The sequence below is a fragment of the Oryctolagus cuniculus genome, chromosome X (genome assembly GCF_051225735.1).
Source record: "Oryctolagus cuniculus isolate XC-2025 breed Fujian yellow rabbit chromosome X, ASM5122573v1, whole genome shotgun sequence".
Lineage (NCBI taxonomy): Eukaryota > Metazoa > Chordata > Mammalia > Lagomorpha > Leporidae > Oryctolagus > Oryctolagus cuniculus.
In genome coordinates, this window is record NC_142888.1 from 26,265,855 (window position 1) to 26,290,200 (window position 24,346).

Below are 24,346 nucleotides of genomic sequence, written 5' to 3' on the forward strand. Positions count from 1 at the left end.
AAGCATATTGAGGCTGACATGGGGCTGGCACTAAGGCTACAAGGAATAAATCTCGAAGCAGCTCAGTGTGGTCCAGGAGACTGACTGCAAATACGAAGCACCATAGTGGATGCGCACAGGAACAAACAACAGAATCGTGTGTAGGGGATGGGACTTTGCAGTTTCTTACAGAGCAGGGTAACAGCCTCCAGATTTGCCGTTTGCTTTGTGAGAAGTACATATTTTTATTTTTTAAGATTTAATTTTTTTTTATTTGAAAGGAGAATTACAGAGAGAGGAGGAGAGACAGAGAGAGAGAGAGAGAGAGAGAGAGAGAGAGAGAATCTTCCATCTGCTGTTTTACTCCCCAGATGGCCTCAACGGCCGGGACTTGGGCCAAGCCGGAGCCAGGAGCCAGGAGCTTCTTCCAGGTCTCCCACGCGGATGCAGGGGCCCAAGCACTTGGACCATTTTCTGCTGCTTTTCCAGGCACCTTAGCAGGGAGATGCATCGGAAGTGGAGCAGCCAGGACTTAAACCAGCGCCCACATGGGATGCAGGCATCCCAGGCAGAGGCTTAACCTGCTGTGCTACAGTGCCAGCCATGAGATATATATTTGTAAATGTTTGTATAGGTTTATTTATTTGAAAGGCAGTTACAGAGAGAGGTAGGGATCTTCTATCTGCTAATTCACTCCCTAAATGACTGCAAAGCCAGGAGCCAGGAATGCCATCCAGGTCTCTCACCTGGATGGTAGGGACCCAAGGATTTGGGCCATCTTTGCTACTTCCCCAGGCACATTAGCAGGGAGCTGGATCAGAAGTGGAGCAGCCGGGACTTGAACCAGCATTCTGATATAGGATGTTAGTAAAATGGCACAGTCTTATCTAGGGTGCAAGCTACACCCCGACACCATCCTAGGCTCTAGCCCCGCAACCATTGCTGGAAGCCAGCTGACCACATGGCCTAACCACTGGTGTCAGCTCCACCCCCACCCTAATGGGATTCACTGATTCTACTTTCCTGCCCACCATCCCCCCAAAAGGTTTTTTTTTTTTTTAAAGATATTTTATTTATTTGAAAGACAGAGTTACAGGGCGAAGTAGAGACAGACAGAGAGAGAGAGAGAGAGAGAGAGAGATGTCTTCCATCCACTGGTTCACTCCCCAAATGGCCGCAATGGCTGTAGTTGAGCTGATCTGAAGCCAGGAACCAGGGGCTTCTTCCAGTTCTTCCACGTGGATACAGGGGCCCAAAGACCTGGGCCATCATCTGCTGCTTTCCCAGGCACACTAGCAGGGATCTGGATTGAAAGTGGAGCAACCGCGACTCGAACCGGAGCCCATATGGGATGCCGGTGCTGCAGGTTGGGGCTTTAACTTGCAGCGCCACAGTGCTGGCCCCAAAATTTATTTGACAGATAGAGTTAGTGAGAGAGAGACAGAGAGAAAGGTCTTCTTTCCATTGGTTCACCCCCCAAATGGCCACCATGGCCGGAGCTACACTGATCTGAAGCCAGGAGCCAGGTGCTTCCTCCTGGTCTCCCATGCGGGTGCAGGGCCCAAGCACTTGGGCCATCCTCCACTGCCTTCCTGGGACACCGCAGAGAGCTGGGCTGGAAGGGAAACAACCGGGACTAGAACCGGTGCCCATATGGGATGCCGGCACCGCAGGTGGAGGATTAACCAAGTAAGCCATGGCGCCAGCCCCTTCCCCCCAAAGGTTTAACAGCACCTGTTCCTGAACACGTGGCTCGCGCGCTCTCTCTCTGTCTCTCGATCTCTCTCTCTCTCTCTCTTAATCTTTCTCTTACACTCTCCTCCCTCTTTCCCTTCTTCGCCCCTTCCCTCCGGTCTGTCCGGTTTCCCCACCAATAAACCCTTCCCCTTACTCTGGTATTTGGTGTGTTCTGTGGCCCCCTGACATAGGATACCAATGTATGCAACCTGCTGCACGACAACACTCGCCCCATGTTTTTCTAGATGTTTTTATTGAGATAATTGTGGGTTTTACACATAGTAGTAAGAAATATTAGAAAGAGCCTTGTACAATTTGCCCCAGTTTCCCTCAATGTTAATGTTATAGAATATCCCCCAAAGCGGCTGGAGGAGTTGCTACAGAACGCCCTCAAACTGTACCCCTGGCCCAGTGAGCAGCAAGCCGGTCACTGCCACCAGGGTGGTGGGGGGAAGGAGGTGTCTACTGCAGAGCCCAGAGCAGCGAGCAGGGGAGCTATTGCCTAATACCCGGGCTCCCTGAGGGTGAAGCCTCTTCCAGACGGAAGCTGGGGCTGACACGGGCACCTTCAGCTCATGTCCAAGCTCTTGGTTGGTCTGCAGTGTGCCTGGCCCTCCTCTGATGGGTGGGAGATATCGTGTCCCTTAGGGGACTTTGATGATGGCAACGTGGGCTCCAGTCGGTCTGGGGGCTGCATGCAGGTGGTGGTTACTTTTTGCTCAGGGTCTGAGGTTCCAGGTTCCCTCAAGACAAGACTGAACATCAAGATCTTATCTGTAGGGGGAGATACATGACTTATCTTTGTCTTGTGTTCAGAGACCCTGTACGGTGGGCTGCACCAGAGAGCCAATTTTGTAAGATGTTGATTTGTAATCATAGAAACAGGGCAAGAAATTTCGAAACTAAGGGGAGGAGGCTGGGAGGCTGTAGGAGACTAGGAATGGATGGTGTCCAGCCTCTGCATCCAGGGCACTGTACAGAGTTACACAGAGAGAGGAGAGACAGAGAGAGAGAGAGAGAGAGAGAGAGAGGTCTTCCATCCACTGGTTCACTCCCCAATTGGCCGCAACAGCCAGGAGCCAGGAGCTTCTTCCAGGTCTCCCACATGGGTGCAGGGGCCTAACTTGGGGCCATCTTCTACTGCTTTCCCAGGCCAAAGCAGAGCTAGATCAGAAGTGGAGCAGCCGGGATTAGAACCAGTGCCCACATGGGATGCTAGTGCTTCAGGCCAGGGCGTTAACCCACTGTGCCACAGCGCCAGCCCCCTCTGTGCCTTTTATAACCACGCCCATCTCCTGCCTGCCCCTGTGCTCCACCCTGCAACCACTAACTTATGCATTTCTTTTTTTTTTCTTTTAAAGATTTATTTATTTATTTGAAAAGCAGAGTTGGGGGGGAGTGGCAGAGAGAGAGACAGACAGGTCTTCCATCTGCTGGTTTACTCTCCAGATGGCTACAATGGCTGGAGCTGCACCAATCCAAAGCCAGGAGCCAGGAGAATCTTCTGGGTATTCCATGTGGGTGCAGGGGCTCAAGGATTTGGGCCATCTTCTACTGCTTTTCCAGGCCTTAGCAGAGAGCTAGATCAGAAGTAGAGCAGCCAGGACTCGAACTGGCGCCCATATGGGATGCTATGCCACGGTGCCAGCCCCATGCATTTCTAAAATGTTGTCATTTCCAAAAAAGTGGAGTCACACAGACCCTCTGGATTTCTTTTTTTTTTTTCACTCAGTATAGTTCTCTGGAGATTCATCCAGGGTGTTGTGGGCATCTTACAGGTCATTGCTTTTTATTGTTGAGTAGTAAATGCTACTAGGTGCTGTGGAATTCCATAGGATGAAATCGCATGGTGTGTTTAACCATTCATCTGTCACGAACAGCTGGGCTGCTTCTAGTTTTAGACGATTACACATAAAGCTGCAGTGAACATCTGTGGCGAGGTCTTCGTGTGGATGTGAATTTTCATTTCTCTGGGATCAGTGCTCAGGAGTGCAATTGCAGGGTTGTATGGAAGCTATACGTTTAATGTTTAAAGAAACTCGGGGCTGGCACTGTGGTGCAGCGGGTTAAAGCCTTGGCCTGAAGTGCTGGCATCCCATATGGGTGCCGGTTCTAGTCCCGGCTGTTCCACTTCTGATCCAGCTCTCTGCTGTGGCCTGGGATAGCAGTGGAGGATGGCCCAAGTCCTTGGTACCCTGTACCCACATGGGAGACCTGGAGGAAGCTCCCGGCTCCTGGCTTTGGATCAGCCCAGCTCCAGCCATTGTGGCCATCTGGGGAGTGAACCAGCGGATGGAAGACCTCTCTCTCTGTCTCTACCTCTCTCTGTAACTCCATCTTTCAAATAAATAAAATAAATCTTTAAAAAAAAAAAAAAAAGAAACTCACCGACTATTTGCCCCATTCCTGCCAGCAATGTGTGAGTGGTGCGGTTTGGCTGCCTTCTCACTGTCACTTGGTGTGGTCACTATTTTCAATGTGTAGGCCTTCAAGCACGCGTGTAGCACTAGTCCACAGGGATGTTCCGTTGTGTTTCTCTAATGGTTAATCACACTCAGCCTCTCCTCCTGCACCTCTTTCCTGTCTGTATGTCCTCTTCGGTGAAGCGTCTCTTCTTTTGTCTATTTTCTAAGTGGAGTGTTTGTCCTCTTACTGTTGAGTTTTGAGAGATGTTTAAAAAATATATTCTAGGGAAGGGCACTTGGCGCAGTGTGTGAGACGCCATGTCGGATGCCTACATCCTGTATCGGAGGGCCTTCGTCTGAATCCTGGCTTCCCTCTGACTCCAGCTTCCTGCTGCTGTGCACCCTGGGAGGCAGCATGCGATGGTTCCAATACTTAGGGTCTCTGCCACCCACATGGGAGACCCAGATGAAGCTCCTGGCTCCTGGCTTTGGCCTGGCCCAGCCCTGGTGGTTGTGGGCATTTGGGGGAGTGAGCCAGCAGTTGGAAGATCTCTATCTATCTGTCTCTCATTTCTCTGTCTCTCCACCTTCCAATTGAATAAAAAAAGAGAAAATGAAATATTCTGGATGGCAATCCTTTGTCAAATATTGGTTTCTAACTTAATAGAGAGCCAACACCACCCTGGGCACAGCAGATCAGCCCAGGAAAGGGCTATGTTTCTTAATCTCTTGTATGTGGCCTTGTCCCTGGGCATGGCCATGGTCACCATTTACGGACCTTTGAACATGGGCCAGTATATTTTCCATCCTCACATTTCTCAGACTTGACTCACTCAATCCCCATTTGATGACTGGTAGGCAGGTAATAGCATCATCTGCATCGTGTAGGAATGGAGGAACTCAGAGAAGTTGAGCTAATTTGCCTCCAGTCACAGAGCTAATAAGAGGCACAGAGGTAAGACACAATACAGATTTCAGATGCCAGAGCCCATCTGAAGATGGATAATGGGTAGATAGGCTGGTAGATTCATGGATAGATAGATGGACTGACAGATAAAGAGATAGATGAGGAAGAGCAAAGCACTTGAGCCATTATCCACTGCCTTCTCAGGTGCATTAGTAGGGAGCTGGATCAGAAGCGGAGCAGCCAAGACTCACTGGGATGCCAGCATTGCAAACGGTGGCTTAACCCGCTGCCCCACAAACCCAGCCCCAAACTTATCTTTTAATTTCATGGTCCATGAACTTTTTGAACTCCGCTCATATGTAATTTTCAATTTTCTGGCACATTTTAAAAAGTAACAAGAAACAGGTGAAATAAAGTTTAACAGTATTTCTTTAACCCGATGCTATCATTGTAACATGTAAGCATTTCAACGTGCATCTCTGATGTTTAAAAATGGCCCCAGGTGATTCTCATTAATTTTGCTGCGTTAAGGCACCAAAGGTGAGGCTGGCATTGTGACGTAGCAGGTTAAGCCAGCGCTTGCAACACGGCAATCCCTTGTCAGAGTGCTGGAACGAGCCCCAGCGGCTCCGCTTCCAATGTAGCTCCCCGCTAATGCACATGGGAAGGCAGCAAAAGATGGCCCGAGTATTTGAGCCCCTGCCACCCATGTGGGAGACCTGCATGGAGTTACAGGCTCCTGGCTTCTGCCTGGCCCAGATCCTGCTATCGTGGCTATTTAAGGAGTGAACCAGTGGATGGAAGATCAATCTCTCTCCCTCTCTCTCTCTCTCTCTCTCTCTTCTCTGTGTCTCTCTGCATTTTAAAGAAATAAATTTTAGGAAAAAAAAAAAGATACCTAAGGGTTAGCTCATTTGGGTTCCACTTGAGTAACAAAAGAAACGAAAGCACTTTCCTTCTCTTGGTATCTATTTGCGCTCTACATTTTGGATATGGGCTATTCAAATGAACTTTCTGATGTAATAGGCCTTTCTCCTTCCCGTTCTGGCCATTTGACCAAAATCTGAGACCTTTTAGCACCCTCATCGAATGCACTCACTCTCCATTCTCCCTACAAATCACAAGCCTTGGCTTCTTTCATTCCAAGTGATTTTCCTCTGGAACACACAGAAGTAATTTTATACGGTGGCCCTGGAAACTGCTTTTGCTGTTAGAAAAAAAGAACTCCTAAGGTGATCTGTAAGTGGGTTTAGCTGGAGTCCACCCACATCCCCACAGGGCTAAATGCTCCTGTTATAATAGGAGAGAGAGGGAGAGAGAGGGGGAAAAAAATAACAGCAGACACATGAAGCTGGAGGGCACCTTTAGAAAACACTCAACACAGTTGTGCTTAAATATTGCGCCCCCGGGCACCTGCTCAGCCCACAGCTGCACAGGAGTTTTTGCCGTACTGCAGTGTGCTCGTTAGATGCGTCTCATCTGCTACCCTCTGAGATGGTGAAGACGGGGATTAGGTCTCCCCCACTCGAGCCCCCAGCGTGGTGCCTGCTGCATAGTAGGCGGTGAGTAGATGTCTGACCAGTGAGTGGGATGCTTCTGGACTTGGAATAGTCCTTCATGGCGTGGTATCCGGCATTCATAAAAGATCAAAGTGAGGGCTTGAGTTCCCATCTTTTGTGTTCCTAGGGCTTGCCTGTGTTCTCGGTTGTGTTTTGCCTCTGCATGGGGCTGAGTTTCTGTAACATGTGGCTGGCATTTTCAACATTTCAAATGTGGCTGATTGAGGTCCCGGGCATAATGTGACATATAATTATCCGGTGGGGATTTCAAAGTGCTATGAGAATTAAATGAAATCCTCAACCTACCACACCTAGCGTGGCCATTTGCACTTCCAAGTGCAGAGAGCCTTTCCCAGGATTGAAGCCTGCGCAGAGGAAATCGGCCTTGAGCGAAGGAGCTGTAACGTGTCTTTCTGATGACATCAGAGGAACACCTGGATCCAACCCTACTTGGACGAAGTCAGTGTGCCTGCTCTTGTCTGTCCTAAGAGCCCATGCATTGGCTCTTCATTTAAGCCAGGCTGATTGGGCCTCTGTCCCTGTCACAGCAGAGGCACTGATGAGCAGAATAAAAACAAAATAGAGAACAGTAAAAGTCAACATGTATAGAGTGTTAGGCTGCTTGATACCAATTACGAATGGGATCGAAGTGCAGAGGCACAGGGAGCTGGGGGAAGTTCACAGAGCTAATGAGACTTGGGCAGGGCACAGTCGCTATTGTGACCAAAAAGAAATGGGGCCGGGTGTGGCTCAGCAGACCATGACAGTATAGCACCCCATAAAATCCGAGCTTGTCGGGGGCCTGTGCTGCCTGCAGTGCTGGCATCCCATATGGGCACCGGTTTATGTCCCGGCAGCTCCATTTCCCATCCAGCTCTCTGCTGTGGCCTGGGAGAGCAGTGGAAGATGGTCCAAGCCCTTGGGCCCCTGCACCTGCATGGGAGACCCGGAAGAAGCTCCTGGCTCCTGGCTCCTGGCTCCTGGCTCCTGGCTCCTGGCTCCTGGCTTCGGATGGGCACAGCTTCGGCCATTGCGGCCAATTGGGGAGTAAACCAACAGATGGAAGATCTCTCTCTCTCTCTCTCTCTCTCTCTCTGTGTAACTCTGACTTTCAAGTAAATAAATAAATCTTTAAAAAAAAAATCAGAGCAAATCGGGGAAGAAGATTTGGCCCAGTGTTGTACTAGACTTTATCGTCTTTTAACATTTTTAAGAGGACTAGCAGAAGGGGAGGAAATGCAGACTGCTAGATGTGAACAGTCATCCAAGCACACCCCACCTTCTGGCCTCAACGTGCTCTGTTCTCCAAAGCCAGGAGCCAGGAGCTTCTTCCCGGTCTCCCATGTGGGTGCAGGAGCCCAAGGACTTGGACCATCTTCTACTGCTTTCCCAGGCCACAGCAGAGAGCCGTATCAGAAGTGGAGCAGCCGGGTGCCCACCAGCCAATCCCATATGGGATGCCGGCACTGCAGGCGGCGGCTTTTACCCGCTATGCCACAGCGCTGGAACCCACCCGCCCCCTGGGCATTAGTAGGTTTAAAAACTCCCCAGGTGCTTCCATTGGGCATGGCGTTTGAGAACAAGCACTCTGAGGCAGTGCTTCCCGGATGTTCACATACATTCGAATCAAAGGACGTTCTTTCCAACAAACCCAGATTTCCCAGTAATAAACTCTTGGACAGCTCCATGTGGCGAAATGTGGTTGGACTATGCGCTAATGTCAGGTCTGAGCCAGGATACAGAATGACCAACCATCCTACCTTGCCCGAGTCTCAGGGATTTCCCAAGACACGGGGCTTTCAGAACTAGAAGAGGAAACTCCTGGGCAAGCCGGGGTGGTTGGTCACTGGCCAAGGAAGCTCTGACCACTGCTACAAAGCTTTTCTGACTCAACAGGCACCGCTGCTAATGTAAGGGTGAGCAGAACTTGAGTCCTCAAACTCGCGCAGATGTTTCAACTCTGAAGGGTTAAGGGACGGTGGATTAATGGTGGAGACCTGGTCTCATTATGGCGTCTCACAGGTGGGCCAAGTGCAAGGTCACTAGGAGCTTGCCCTCAGGAGATAGTGCACTTGATGTAGTTGCTTATTTAAGCTCTCTCTCGGCTTAGCTTCTCTCTCTGCTTCCTGGCTCACCAAGGGGTTCGCGCCTTGGCACCTGCTCTGCCATGGGGAGCCTCCACCATGCAACAGACTAATGGGGCCACTGATCCTGAACTTTGAACTGTTAAACTGTAAGGCAAAATAAACCTTTTCCTTCCCAAAAGACGTCTCGTGAGGATTTTAGTTAAAGTAATGAGAAGCTGGCTAACATAGGGGGTGAACGAAATCTCAGAGGATGGTCCTGGGAGAGGGAAAGGAATCACAAGGTACTTAACCTGTTGTTTTTTACAGATTTATTTTTATTGATTTGAAAAGCAGAATTACAGAAAGAGGGAGAAAGAGAGAGAGAATCTTTCATCTACTGGCTCACTCCCCCAAATGGCCACAACGGCTGCAGCTGGGCTGGTCTGAAGCCAGGAGTTTCATCCGGGTCTCCCACGTGGGTGCAGGGGCCTACATACTTGGGCCATCCTCCACTGGCTTCCCAGGCACATTAACAGGGAGCTGGATCGGAAGTGGAGCAGCCGGGACTCAAACCGCTGCCCATATGGGATGCTGGCGTCTCAGGTGGAGGCTTAACCCGTTAGGCCACGACACTGGCCCCTAGGTGTTGGATCTTGCTTGAAGCAGGTGTACAAGTACTTGTGCAAGGGCACACGTGTAAACAAAAGAAGGCAGATGCTTGCTCTGGCTTTACCTGCCTGGGAGGCACCTGTCAAAGAACAACATTTCAGCAAATTGAGCTTTTAAAGCTCTAATTGACTTTTAATAGCAATCTATGAATCAGGCAGCATGCAGTTTACAAAAATAGAAAGGCGCTTTAATGCGCTGGGCAGAGGGGGTGGACTGTAAAGGCAGAAAAGGCTAAAGAGAGCGGAAATAAGGAACACAAAGCAGATGGGTCATTTCCTGGGGCCCCTGTTTTGACTGCTCCTCTGCCTCTCATTCAGTCCACACTGATGGCCTCTGTTCTTTAGGACCTGCTATCAGAGGAAGCCAAGGCCTGGGTACCTATCCACGGCAAGTCCGTGTGCCATGCTTTGGACACATGGCCATCTTCCTGTCCTTCATGTATGTTGTTGCTTCTGCAAAGCTCCTTTTGCCCTCTTCGCTGTGTTAACACCTACTTCTGCTTCTCATAGCAGCCCAAGCCTCGCCTCTTCCAGGAAGCCCTCCCTGACCTTCCTAAAGCTGCTCATAGCATCATTCACTCTAATGTAATCTTCAAGAAGCAGAGGGCAGAGAGGCTGTGTCTGGTTTTGGGCATCACTGGTCAAAGCTGTCTGTTAGAATGCTAAGGAGCCCTTTTCCAACTTCAGAGACCCTGCTAAGAACAATGGGGCAGGTGCTGGCACTTGACTGGCCAGGCAATTCTCAAAGAATGCTTGACACAGGCCAGAAAACTGAGTGCCAGAAATCTTGGGACACAGCCTAGTGCCGGGAGGTCCCCTGCCCGGGCGAGCTGAGCTGGGTTGAGCTGAGCTGAGTGAGAGGTGGCTCTGCACACCAGTGATTAACCACTAAGGTGATGCCCAGCCTCTGCTGCTTTTCAAGTCTTCGCCCTCTGCCTCTTCTACAAAGATCCTGCGCTCCTGAAGTCGCACATGGTTGGCCTGGCTGGTGTTGGGGTGTCAGGGGAGGAGGTAGGGACAAGGTCCTTTTCCAGTTCGTGTATCTTGTGATTCTGTTACTTGACATTCTGAGGATTCCTTTCCCCTTTTAAAGGGTGAGCGTTTTGACAGAGTGACCTGCACTGCCTCCAGGGGGAAGAGGCAGGGGATTCCTGGGCTGTGACTCACTCAGCCACCAGGGCTGGAGGCAGTTCGTCATCCCTTATTCCACAGCAAGGACAGGTTCTCTCTCAAGGCCGGATAATGTTCTGAACCCGTACTCACCAGGCAACCGGCCATTTCAAATGGCAGCTTTCCCTGAGGCCCAGGAAGGAGGGCTTGGGTGGGGCACCTGGACTGTGTGGATGCTTTGTGTTATGAATTAAGAATCCAACATCTGGGGCGGGACATTGACGAGGTGGCTAAGTCCCCACTTGGGGTGTCTGCATCTGCCTGGTTGGAATCCTGGTTCTTCCTGAGGGCCAGCTTCGTGCTGACGTGTCACAGCCTCAGGGCAGCAGGTGACGGCTCCGTGGACCTTTAGTCCTTGCCACCCATGTGGGGAACCTGGATGGAGTCCCTGGCTGGTGCAGGCATTTGAGGAGTGAGCCAGTAGAGGGAAGAAGATCTCTCTCGGTCTTGTCTCTCTGTTTCTCTGCCCTTAAGATGAAATGGAAAGACATAAATAAAAATTTTTTTTTGAAAAAAGAAAGACTCCAACATCCTGCGTGAGGCAGGAAAGAGGAGTGAGGGCCTGCCTGGACGGGCCCTGAGTTTGGCTGGCTGGAAAGGAGTACCTGTTCAGAAAGGGAGTACTAGACAGCAGTTAACATGACTAGCATGGGCCAATTTTTCAAACCCAGTGGCAGAGAGAAAAAGCAAATGGCAGACATCTGGGAAGTGAACCAGTGGATGGAAGACCTCTCTCTCTCTCTCTCTCTCTCTCTCTGCTTCTGCCTCTCTGTAACTCTGCCTTTCAAATAAATTAATTAATCTTAAAAAAAAAAAAAGCAAATGGCAGAAAGACACAAATGAGCAGTCTTCCAAGAGTTCATGGGACATGTATATTATGAAAAAGCTACGCACAGCTTTCAAATTTGTTTTAAACCTTTTAATTTTCATGTTTCCACAGACTTCTTGAAGTATTCTCATGCAGTGCACTACCATTTAGAATGCTTTTTTTAAAAAAAAAGGATTTATTTATTTGAAAGTCAGAGCTATACAGAGAGAGGGAAAGACAGAGAGAAAAGAAGAGAGATCTTCCATCCGCCAGTTCACTCCCCATGTGGCCACAATGACCCAGGGCTGTGCCAGGCTGAATCCAGGAGCCAGGAGCTTCCTCTGGGTCTCCCATGCAGGTGCAGGGTCCCAAGCACTTGGGCCATCTTCCCCTGCTTTCCCAGGCCATAGCAGAGAGCTGGGTCAGAAGTGGAGCAGCCAGGACTCGAACCTGCCCCCATATGGGATGCTGGCACTGCAGGTGGCGGCTTTACCCTCTATGGCACAGCACTGGCCCCTAGAAAATTTTTTAACGTGTCAAAATATTATAAATCTGCATAAATATATATCCCTAATGATTTATGATACTATGTAATTTACATAAGACTTATAATATATATACATGTGTGATCTATATGTAATACAAGAATAAAAATCCACATAAAAATAATAACACCAAATGTCTTGTTGTCTCAGAGGTGGAGAGAACGAGACTGAGAATTGGTCTGTAGAGGGCTCCAATTGCGTCTGAGATGTTTGGTATCTGAAGCTGGGTGTCCTATTGTTCTGTATACCTTCCATATATCTGAAATAGCCCATGGAAATTTTTTTTAAGGCAGAAAGAAAGGTTAGGATTCAGTGGTATCACTTGTATATTGATTGGAACAGTCCCTTAATTGTGACCGCCCAAGTCACCAATGTCTCACGAGCAAAATCACCCCTCTGTTCTGGGACTTTCCTCCACAATGCAGCTGAAGCTGTAAACACTCCCAGCTGGGTCCCCTGCTTCAGGGCTGGGCCTATCCCTGCTCTGTTCCCCTTCCCCTTCCTGTCACTGCTGGGAAACCCCAGCCTCCACTTTGAGCCTTCTGGGTGCCTGCCAGCTCCTCTTCCTGTCCTGCACACTTCACTCCCACAAGTTACAAGCAGAGTGGAGTAGGTGGAGTAGGCGAGAGAGAGAGAGAGAGAGAGAGACAGAAACAGAGAGAGACAGAGAGTGAGAGAGTGAGAGAGAGCGAGCTTGCTTTGAGTGGGTATCATAGGGAATACCACTCTCCCCAATAACTAGTCTCTTGACCATCGTTAAGGCTCTGGTGGCCAGCTGGGGGCCCAAAGTCATTCATATGGAACTGAAGAAAATCTGTTCTGAATTCTCTGCCAGCAAACTTTTGGAACAACACCCAGTTGGCGTAGTCAGTTCCCTTTAAGGCCCTTGGGGGTGGGGAGAAGGCAAGTTCGGTTTTTCTTGGCTAAAGGGAATGCATTCAAGGAACCAAGCTTGCTGGTGGGTGAAGCAAGTCAGGGAAGTCCAGGGGAATTCCAGAAAGAATTTCCTGGGAAACAAAATCACATCGGGGCTCACCTGCCTGCCGAAAGCGTCCCTGGGAAACAGCCTTTCTCCCTCCGCAGCCCCGCGTTTCAAGCATGAACAGGGTCCTAACGAACTCCGGTGAAAAGAGCACACAGTGTGATTTCTCGTTGCTTGGCTAATCTTGCACAATGGAATAATTCCTTCCCCAGTAAAACTGCTTTCTCTTTGCCTGAGTGAGACTATCCTGTGGAAATATAATGCCGTTCCAGACGGTGACTGCAGAATGTCTGGAGTCGTCTCTTTTTCTATATATAACCTTTAAATGCTAAGTATGAGGAACAAGGTAGTAGCGAAATGCTAAAACAAGTTCTCGGATGAACAGAAGGGTGTGCATCTAGGTTGGGATTTTCTAGTTACCTAATGACCTTTGATAAGAGGGTGACGATAAATTTATAATGCACACATGGTCTTTGCTGTGTTCCTCTGGAGAAGATCAGTTGTGTGTGACTGGAATGGAAATGAATTTTTCCATAAAGTGGCATGCAGTATAGCATCTGTATTTGGACAGGCACACGCACACCATGTTGTTAATTTTCATGCCCCAATTTAATCCTTGTTACATGCATCACTGGACTCATAAAAGCAGTTTTTCTTTGGAAAATGAAATTACAAGACATCTGTTGTCCAGTGGCCTACTGTGCTCGTAAGTGTTGACTCTGGAGTATTCTCTAGGAGTTCAGGAGAAAGAGGCTGTGTGGCTCCTGTTCTCAGGGAGGTTAGAACACAGGGAAACCCAAGTTCAGGACGGAAAGGAGCCACACATCAGAAAGATGGGGAGAGTGAGGCCTGCAGAGGAAGAATGACCTTCCCAAGGTCACTCAGCCAATTCGTGGATTTAGAGGCAAAGCAGGTGTCCAAAACTAGAGCCCAAAGGCTAGCCGCTGCCCTCCTGCACCCTGGTGTCAAGACCGGACTGATGCTGTGCTAGATGAGAACGCTTCTGTCGGCCGGGTTGTGTTCCTGGGCACGTGGCTTCCTCCATGGGGCTCATGGGAGGTGCCTTTGTGCAATTCCTTTGACTGCGGCTCTTATGTTTCTCTAACAACCACTCCCTGCTTGTCCCCTGGTTCTTGGGCAGAGAATGAGAGGTGCGAGTGGGGGCTTGAACCCATACTCTCTCCAAAAAAATTCTCTTGGGAAAGACCTAGAACTCTGCTAGAGGTTTTTGTTTTGTTTTTTAATAAATACCACCTCTATGACCCTGAAATGCCACTCCTAAATATATTCATAAGAAAACCACATTCATGTTTACCAAAAGGCATGTGTGAGAATGTCCATAAATATTCATTGGAAACTACCGATTGGGAACTACCTTGTCCTGGCCTGTTTGGGGCTGCTCTCACAGAGGGCCGCAGGCTAGGTAATTTTTAGAGAGGAAACAAATTTCTTTCTCACAGTACTGGACAAGGACCCTCATGCTGCATGATCCCATGGTGGAAGGTAGAAGGGCGAGAGAGCACAAAATAGCAAGAGAGGGCCTGAACTCACTTTTATAATGAGCCCCTCTCGCGATAACTCACCTACTCCCTCAACAGCGATATTAATCCATTCAGGAAGGCAAACCCCTCATCACGTAATCACTGCTTCCTAGACCCCATTTTCTAGCACTTTGCATTGGGGATTAAGTTTCCAGCACATGAACTTTGGGGGGACTTGTTCAAACCATAGCACAGCCCAAGTATCTATTAATGGTACAATGGATAAATAACTGGTGGAATATTCGCATAATGCAATGTTCTTCAGGAGCCAGAATAACCTATTCACAATTACATACAACAATAAGGATGGCTCTCACAAATACGATGCTGTGCAAATGAAGCCAGGCACTCAAGGGAGCGCACTGTGTGCTTCCATTCATATACGGAACAAAGAGACAAAACCAATCTGTGCGATCAGAGGTCAAGATACTGGTTACCCGGACGGGTAGCGGGGACTGACCGGGGAATACAGGGGCCTTTGAGATACTGCTAATTAATGTGGGGGAATGTCCACTTTGTGAAAATGCATCAGGCTGTGAACCTGATGTGCACCCTGCGATGTGGATCTGGATTTCCAGAAAGGTTAACCAAAGAAGGCTCCAGGCAGGCTCTGGTGCTCCCTTGGCTCCCATTTGCAAAAGTTCAGGCTATCCTGGTGTGGTCCCTTTCCCCCACTGTCACCAGCTGTCTCAACTCAGACTCCAGCCTAGCTCCCCACCGCACAGAATGCATAGCAGCTCCTGTGAAGGGTCCTCTTGATGTACCCTCTCACAAGGTTTGAGGGTAGAAGGCAGCTGACCCCCCCCCACCTGGGGTGGAGGGGTACCGAAAGCACTGCGGAGACCTCTCTGAAGTCTTCTTCCCAAACCCTCATTTCCTCTCCCTTCCCCCTGCATCCCTCTCCCTGTGCTTTTGGAATCAGAATTCTTGAGGGCATTTGAGAATGCCTTTTATAAAGTCTGTGTCTTGGGGCCGGCGCTGTGGCGCAGCGGGTAAAGCTGCCGCCTGCAGTGCCAGCATCCTATATGGGCACCGGTTCAAGACCCGGCTGTTCCACTTCCGATCCAGCTCTCTGCTATGGCCTGGGAAAGCAGTGGAAGATGATCTGAGTCTTTGGACCCCTGCACCCATGTGGGAGACCCAGAGGAAGCTCCTGGCTCCTGGCTTCAGATCAGCCCAGCTCCAGCCACTGAGGCCATTTGGGGAGTGAACCAGTGGATGGAAGACCTCTCTCTCTCTCTGCCTCTCCTTCTCTCTGTGTGTAATAAATAAATAAATCTTAAAAAAAATAAAGTCTGTGTCTTAGTCCATTTTCTGTTGCTGTAACTGCATACTATGAACTGGGTAATCTATAAGGAAAAGAGATTTATTCAACTCACAGTTCAGGGAAGTTCAAGATCAGGCGGCCACATCTGGAGAGGCCCTTCCTCCTGGTGGGGACTCTCTGCAGTGTCCCAAGGCAGTGCAGGGTGTCACATGGTGAGAGGGTCTGAGTGTCCTAGCCAAGGTCTCTCTTCTTAAAAAGCCACGGTCCCGTTGGATTAGGGCCCCGCCCTTATGGCCTTGTTTAACCTTAATTGCCTCTCAAACATTCCCACTTCCAAAGACCATAGTCAAATTAAGTGTCCGCTCTCTTAATAGCTCACAATGGCGATCCCAGCCTGATTCTGGTGGGGCACTCAAAGCATAGCCATCAGTCTGTGTCCACATGCACTTTGGAATTTATCTCTTGTATTAGTGCAAAACAGCATTGGGAAGCTTCCATTTCAATGTCTTATTGTGTAGCTAAATAATACATCCATACGTAATAATGGCTTGTGACATTCACATGGTGTTTGCAGTTGTGAAAATTCAGATCTAGTACCTTGCTGACGCACACTCTGAGAGGCAGCCGTGATAGCTCAAGTAGTTGGGTTCCTGCCACGTGGGAGACCTGGATTGCATGCCCAGCTCCTGGTTTGGCCCCAGCTCAGTTCAGCCCATTGTGGGCATTTGGGGGAATGGGCTAGCAGATGGAAACTCTCTGTCTCCATGTGTGTGTGTGTGTGTGTGTGTGTGTCTGCGTGTGCACATGCACACACCTCTCAAATAATTTTATTTTTTTAAAGAGACTTGCAAGGGGAAAGTAACCTACCCTGCCTGAGGTCACACAGGTGCTAACATGATGACAGGAGGACCCCGGTGAGGAATTCTGACTGCAGACTGATTCTCCCCTCCACTTCCAGGAAGGGAACGCCCAGGCGGGGATGCGGGGAGGCAGAGAGAAGAGGCGGGATGTGAGTTTTGGAAGGCAAATCTACTGCATTTGGATGATAATGTCAGCACAGGCTGATGAAAGGATACTGCTTTTCCTCCCCACTGGCCCAAAGTCTGGTCTAGGAAGACGAATGGGGGGACAACGGGCTTAAGGAAAGAGGGGGTTCTGAGCAGCTCCTGGGGATCCCAGTGACGCACCACCCCTCATCAAGTCCGGGCAAGGTGTAGCCCTCATGACACATACTGTTCAGTATTTACGATGAACAATGTAAACCAAACTGCAAAACTGGCTAGAGTCCAAGGACCTCGTAGCCAGCTGTCCAAAAGTAAGGGAGGCAGATGAATTGAAAGCAAAACTTAAAGTTGCCCGTAAGACTTTCCATGTCAAAAGTTGGAAGTTGTTCTATGAAAGCATTCGGAAAACCGGCTGAGGGATTCTTCCCACTTTTACCTTATTTTAAGCATTTCCGCTGCTTCTTTGTGCTTGCCATGGTTCAGAAGTAGCAGAGGTAGTTGTTTCCCTTATCACCCGCTTCAGTTACCTACGGTCAACTGTGCTCTGAAAATATTACGTGGAAGATGCCAGGAAGAAACAACTCATAGTTTTAGATCACATGCTATTCCAAGTAGCCTGAAATGTGCCATCCCCCACCCCCCGTCCCTCCTCATCCCCCATCCCCCCAAAAACAGACGTCCTCCCTGCGTCCAGCGTCTCCACGCTGCCTGCCGACACTGCCTGTCTGTTCGTCACTTAGTTAGCCGTCTCAAACACAAGACTGACCTACAGCGCAGCCAGTGCTCCGCTTAAGCGGTCCTTCTGTAGTATCCCAACACTCCATCACTGTGTCTCTCATCACGCAGGCATGGCATCATCTCACAGCATCACAACACGGCTGAATGCACTCAAATAAGACATTTTGAAAGAGATTTATTTATTCATTTATTTAAAAGGCAATGTTACAGAGAGAGGGAGAGACAGAGATATCTTGCATCTGCTAGTTCACTCTCCAAATGGCCACGATGTCAGGGGCTGGGGCAGGCCAAAGCCAGGAGCATCTTCCAGGTCTCCCATGTGGGCCCAGGGGCCCAAGCACTTGGACCATCCTCCACTGCGTTCCCAGGCACATTATCAGGGGAGCTGGATGGGAAGTGGAGCAGCCGGGACTCGAACCGGCGCCCATATGGGATGCTGGCATTGCAGGCAGCGGCTTTACCCACTACGCCACAGCGCTGGCCCTGGGAGAGAGATTTTTCACTTAACTTTTATGATAGTATACTGCTGTAATTGTTCTAGTTATTCTACTTATTATTGTTCACCTTTTATTGTGCTGAATTTATAAATAAAAGTTTATCATAGGTATGAACGTATAGGAAAAAAGTATAGTATATATAGGTTTGGTACTACTCATGGTTTCAGTCATCCATTAAGGGTCTTGAAATGTATCCTCCGAGCCGGCGCCGCGGCTCACTAGGCTAATCCTCCGCCTTGCGGCGCCGGCACACCGGGTTCTAGTCCCGGTCGGGGCTCCGGATTCTGTCCCGGTTGTCCCTCTTCCAGGCCAGCTCTCTGCTGTGGCCCGGGAGGGCAGTGGAGGATGGCCCAAGTGCTTGGGCCCTGCACCCCATGGGAGACCAGGAGAAGCACCTGGCTCCTGCCATCGGATCAGTGCAGTGCACCGGCCGCGGCAGCCATTGGAGGGTGAACCAACGGCAAAAGGAAGACCTTTCTCTCTCTCTCTCTTTCTCTCTCTCTCTCACTGTCCACTCTGCCTGCCAAAAAAAAAAAAAAAAAAAAAAAAGAAATGTATCCTCCATGGACGGAGCGGAGGGGAACCTACTGTATAGCAGGCACTGTTGGTTATCTGTTTCTCCCTATAGAACCATCTTCCATGGCCTTGCGCTCAGAGAAAATACTCCTGTAACTCAACTCCCACAGTCAGGGTGATTTCCTTCCTCTTGGCTGATCAGTTTAGGCACAGGCCTGGGATCCAAACTTGGCCAATGAACTCCAAGTGGAAGTGTGCTGGGGGCATCTCGGGGAAGTTCTCCCACCCTTAGACAGGAACACAAGGCAGGAAAGGGTCCTCCTCTTGTTGCTCCTCCTCTCGGTGTGCTTTGTGACTACGTGTTGCCTGGAGTGCTGAAGCCTTTTGTGACGATGAGACACAAGCATGAAGACAAAACGCCACACACCAGAGATAGGGAAACGGTCAGAGAAAAAACCCCTGCGTCGGGGATTCTATGGGACCACACTGAATTAGTCAACTCTGGAATCACCGACTCCCATATTATGTTCTGTACATTTTAGGGAAATATTCTCTGATTTCAGCCAAAATCAAAACTTTTTTACATTTTTAGCTGACAGATGAAAATTTTACATATTTACAGGGTATTATGTGATGTTTCAGGAATGCATACATTGAGTTAATATCCAAATTCAATGTATATGTATCAATTTTCTCAAACATTTATCATTTAGTTATGGTGAAAATATTCAAAATCCTTTCTTCTAGCTTTTTTCTTTGTATAAAAATACATGATCGTTATCTATTGTCACCATAATATGCAACAGAACTCCAGAACTCCTTACTCCCATCTAATTATAACTTAGTGCCCATTAGTCAACCTTCCCCCAACCCTCTCTCCCCACCGTTCTCCCCAGCCTCTGCTAACCCCCATTCTACCCTCAATTTCTACGAGGTCCACTTTTCAGATTGCATATTTGAATGAGATCATGCAGTATTTGTCTTTCTGTGCCTGGTTTATTTCACTGAATGTAATGACCTCCAGCTGCACCTCGGTTGTTGCAAGTGAAAAAGCAAACCTTGTGACTAACCCAAACAGCAAACATGTTAGTGCCATCTTGTTCTTTATCTCTTTACTAATTCTCACTTATTAAATAATGTAGCCAAACAGATACCAATCAGGCAAGAGAGAACACAGGGTTCCACTGCAAGAAAAGACAAAGGAGATCCTAGAAATTAGAGCGAAAAGGTGCCCAAAAAAGGAAGATGGGAGATGGGAGGAATTCCCTTCACCAGATTGGAAACAGAACTAACATTCCCCACAGACACGGAGCCAAACGTGCATTTTATGGATCAGAATACCTCCAAAGAAGTTGTACTCTCTGCATCAAACTGGACTAAACCAAATTGTTAAAGAACAATTCGCAAGGCTTTGGGGTGAGTGTGGTGATGGGACAGGTTGAGTCACTGCTTGGGATGCCCGCCTCCCATGTTGGAGTGCCAGGTTTGAGTCCCGGCTAGTTCACTTGCGATCCGGCTTCCTGCTAATGCTCCTGGGAGGCAGGAGAGGATGACTCAAGTGCTTGGGCCCCTCCCACTCATGTGGGAGAGCCAGATGAAGCTCCAGGCACCTGACTTTGGCCTGGCCCAGCCCTGGCTGTTGTGGGCATTTGGATGGACGGATCTCTCTCCCTCTTTCTCCCTCTCTCTCTCTTGATCTCTCTACTGCTCTGCCTTTCAAGTAGATGACAATAAATAAACTATTTAAAAAAAGAAAAAACTGTTGGCCGGCACCGCGGCTCACTAGGCTAATCCTCCGCCTGCGGCGCCAGCACCCCGGGTTCTAGTCCCGGTCGGGGCACCGGATTCTGTCCCGGTTGCCCCTCTTCCAGGCCAGCTCTCTGCTGTGGCCAGGGAGTGCAGTGGAGGATGGCCCAGGTGCTTGGGCCCTGCACCTGCATGGCAGGCCAGGAGAAGCACCTGGCTCCTGGCTTCAGATCGGCACAGCGCCGGCTGTGGCGGCTGTGGGGAGCAGCCCAGACTGGACTGAGTTACTGGAATTAAGACTTATTCTATGCATCTGCTCTCCCACAATATGGCGCTGGGAGAGAAGTAAACAGCTTCCGCACAGCTGCCTCCAGTTCAGCTAATAAACTGTAGGACTTGCTCCTGATTGGAGAGCAGCGTGCTCGGCGTGTGGGCAGCCGAGTTGGGATTGGCGGAGGAGGACTATAAAGGAGGAGAGAGACGGCATTCACCAGGAACATCTAAGGGGAACATCTAGCTGAAGGAACACCTGTGCAGCCCCCGAGAAGAGCCGGCTGGCGGTGTGCCGCTCCCCTGCGGAAGTGGGGAATGTGGCCAGGGGGAACTGCCCTTCCACGGAGGTGGAAGGGATAGTAGCCAACCCGGGAAGAACCAGCAGCAAACCCGGGGAGGGCCGAGCAGACAGAAAGAACAGCGCAGGGTCCTGTGTCGTTCCCCCACGAAGACGGGGAGCGACAGCGGCCATTTGGGGGATGAACCAATGGAAAAGGAAGACCTTTCTCTCTGTCTCTCTCTCTGTCTAACTCTTCTTATAATTATATTCTGTAATTCTTACTATTATTGAAATTATCCATCTGGTTGTCTAATTTTTTTCTCTATAACAGACCAGATAACTGGATGAACAGTGGTTTCCTTATTGTCTAATGTTCATGCATTTATTTTCATATACTTAAAAGACAGAGCAAGAGAGAAAGAGAGGAAGAGAGTGAGCATCCATCTGCTGGTTCACACCCCAAAGGCCCACAGGAGCCAGACTGAAGCCAGGAGCCTGAAATTCCATCTGGGTCCCCCATGTGGGTGGCAGGGGCCCAAGTGCTTTGGTCATCATCTGCTGCCTCCCAGGATGTTTTAGTAAGAAGCTGGATGGGAAGCACAACAGCCAGGACTCAATCGGCATTCCGATCTGGGATGCAGGCGGCTTCAGCAGTGACTTAAAGCGCTCGGCCACCCACCTGCCCTTGTAAGCATTTCGTGCTGATTGATTTTCTTTTTTTTTCTTTTTTCTTTTTTTTTTTTTAAATTTTTTGGACAGGCAGAGTGGACAGTGAGAGAGAGAGAGAGACAGAGAGAAAGGTCTTCCTTTGCCGTTGGTTCACCCTCCAATGGCCGCCGCGGCCAGCGCGCTGCGGCCGGTGCACCACGCTGATCCGAAGGCAGGAGCCAGGTGCTTCTCCTGGTCTCCCATGGGGTGCAGGGCCCAAGCACTTGGACCATCCTCCACTGCCCTCCCGGGCCATAGCAGAGAGCTGGCCTGGAAGAGGGGCAACTGGGACAGAATCCGGAGCCCCGACCGGGACTAGAACCCGGTGTGCCGGCGCCGCAAGGCAGAGGATTAGCCTAGTGAGCCGCGGTAACAGCCTTGATTTTCATTCTGTTTGAAAGGCAGAGAGACAGAAAGACAGAGAGTGATCTTCCATTCTCAGATTCACTCTCCAGGTTCCTGCAACAGCTCGGGCTGGGTCAGGCCAAAGTCAGGAGCCCAGACCTCAATGCAGGTCTCCTATATGGGCGGCAGGGACCCAAGTACTTGAGCTATTATCTGGGGCCTGTCAGGTGCGTTAGCAGGAAGTTGGATTGAAAACCGAGTAGACGGGACCTGAGCCAGTATTCTGATACAGCATGTGAGAGTCCCAAGCAGTGGCTTACCCCACTGCACCCCAACACCTGCTCCTGTTGTCACCTTTTAAAAATTAAAGTTTCTCACTCTTTTTTTCTTTAAATGGGTTCCTTCCATCAAATTTCATGATAATGACAGTAAACTAGACTTAAAAAAAAATCAAAACCTTATAGAGACAAGGAGATTGGAAGAAAAAATAACAAGAAAATTTTAGAAGCAGGAAAGCAGATGGGTAAGTAGTCACGGACCGGCAGACTAGAACAAGCTGAATCCTGCAGTGGGTCAGGGAGACCCAGGAGCAAGCTGGCCGCTGTCGTCAAACTCCAGAGAGCCTCCGGATTCCGAGGCAATCATGCCGGTGTGAGTGGGCCTGGAACACGAGAAGTTTCATGGCAAGCAGGTGTATTTTTCAGGATGTGGCCAGGAGACAGAAACCAGAGCAGTGACTTGAACAGAAGGAATTTAATATAAAGAAGTATTTACTAGGTAACAGTCAGGCACTGCAGGAAGCAGCTGTCGCTCCCAGGGCTGGGGCAACAACAATAACAAAAAAAAAAACAAAAAACACCAAACCAGAATCTGAGAAGCCTGGAGAAGGGGTCCCCAAAGGCTGGGAGGGGTGCTGCCCCGCTGGTGTGGGCTGTGCTGAGCTTGGATTGGCTCCAGCTCTTGCTGCAGGAGGAGCCGCGGCTCACCGCAGGAGCTTGTCCCGCCCCATTTCCCCAACCTTCCAGTTTCCCTCTGTTGCCCTCTATGGGTAGAGCCTAACAAGGAACAGCCAGCAAAACCACTGTGTGCTTTGGAAACTCCCAGCCACGGTGCCAGGAAGCTGAGTGTAGAGGGTGGGCTTAGAGCTAGGAGATAGTCACACAGCGCTCTGGCTTGTTCAAGATGTGGCTCCCGAACGCATGCAGGAGTTTAAAGCCCAAAGCCGGAAGATTATGGTACCAACAGAGGGGCAACTTCATCCAATCATGGTATTTGGGAGGTGGGCCTACTGGGAGATCCTTGGGTCGTTGAGGGCTTGCCCTCCAAAGATAGTTCTCCAAAAAGGGTCGTTATAAAAGCCTGGGTCAGGCCCAGTCACGCTCTCTACTTCCTGGGCTCACCATGGTCCTCCTTCTGGCCAAAGTTCCATGTTCCACCAGTGCCCCCTCATCAGCAGAGGTCAAACCAAAGGGGTTGCCTGATCTTGGACTTGAACCTCCAAAACTCTGATCTACCGAAAACTTTTCTTCTTATAAAGTTAGTTTTCTTAGGTATTTTGCTGTAATAATGAAAAGCTAACACACATGGTTACTGGCAGTACTGGTGTCGGGAGCAAGGTTAAACCCAAATGCCCAGCCTCAGCAACTATTGCTCCTCTCACTCCAGCTGAATGGGTGGCCCTTTCCCCAGAGCCTGAGAAAAACATCTGTGTCAAAGCACCCAATCAGGAAATCTTGGCACCCTGGGGACAAATAAAAGATCCTATGAGATGCAGAAAAAAATTATGTATACCTGGTTGAGGCCAACCTCAGGAACATTTGTCGGAGACCTCAACCCACTGCCCAAATACTCTGGTAATAATTATATAACTGTAACAGCGATCATTTATTGGGCACCAAAGACTTACAAGTCAGCTAGCCCTGGCCCCATTTTACAGATGGGGGAATTGGAGGCCTAGAAAGTTTGCGACTTGAATGTGTTCACATAGCTATTAAGAATTCAGAACAAGATAGCTAAGATCTATTTAATGCTTACCGTGTGCCAGATTCCATGCAGACACAGAGGCTGATAGTTGTCCCTGCAGCCCTCTCGTCCCCTACCTGCTGGCAGAACCCTAATTTTGTCCTGGGATCCATACATCAAGAAAAGGGCCCTACCTCTACCATAACTGTCCATGCCATTCAGGGAGACCCTCTTCTCTTTTGCCAGCGATTGGATTAAAGGCAGGCTGATGAGGGGCCGGCGCTGTGGCGTAGCAGGTAAAGCTGCCACCTGCAGTGCCGGCATCCCATATGGGTGCCGGTTCGAGTCCCAGCTGCTCCACTTCCAATCCAGCTCTCTGCTATGGCCTGGGAAAGCAGTAGAAGGTGGCCCAAGTGCTTGGACCCCTGCACCCACGTGGGAGACCTGGAAGAAGCTCCTGGCTCCTGGCTTTGGCCTTGCCCAGCCTCAGTTGCTGAGGCCATTTGGGGAGTGAACCAGCGGATGGGAGATCTCTCTCTCTCTCTCTCCTCTATAACTCTGCTTTTCAAATAAATAAGTAAATCTTAAAAAAAAAAAAAAAAAAAAGGCAGGTTTATGAGTCAGCTTTGGCCAAAGATGTGGT

The 24,346-nt window shown here is 49.5% G+C and overlaps 1 long non-coding RNA gene and 1 pseudogene across 1 annotated transcript in view; one reads left to right on the top strand and one right to left on the bottom strand.

The window, feature by feature from the left end:
- LOC108178726 (uncharacterized) overlaps positions 1-24,346 on the top strand; it is a 218,758-nt gene that overhangs the window by 89,303 nt on the left and 105,109 nt on the right. The gene's annotated exons all lie outside the window — the stretch shown is intronic.
- The window catches only part of LOC127484934 (m-AAA protease-interacting protein 1, mitochondrial pseudogene), a 40,255-nt pseudogene continuing 18,193 nt past the window's right edge, over positions 2,285-24,346 (bottom strand).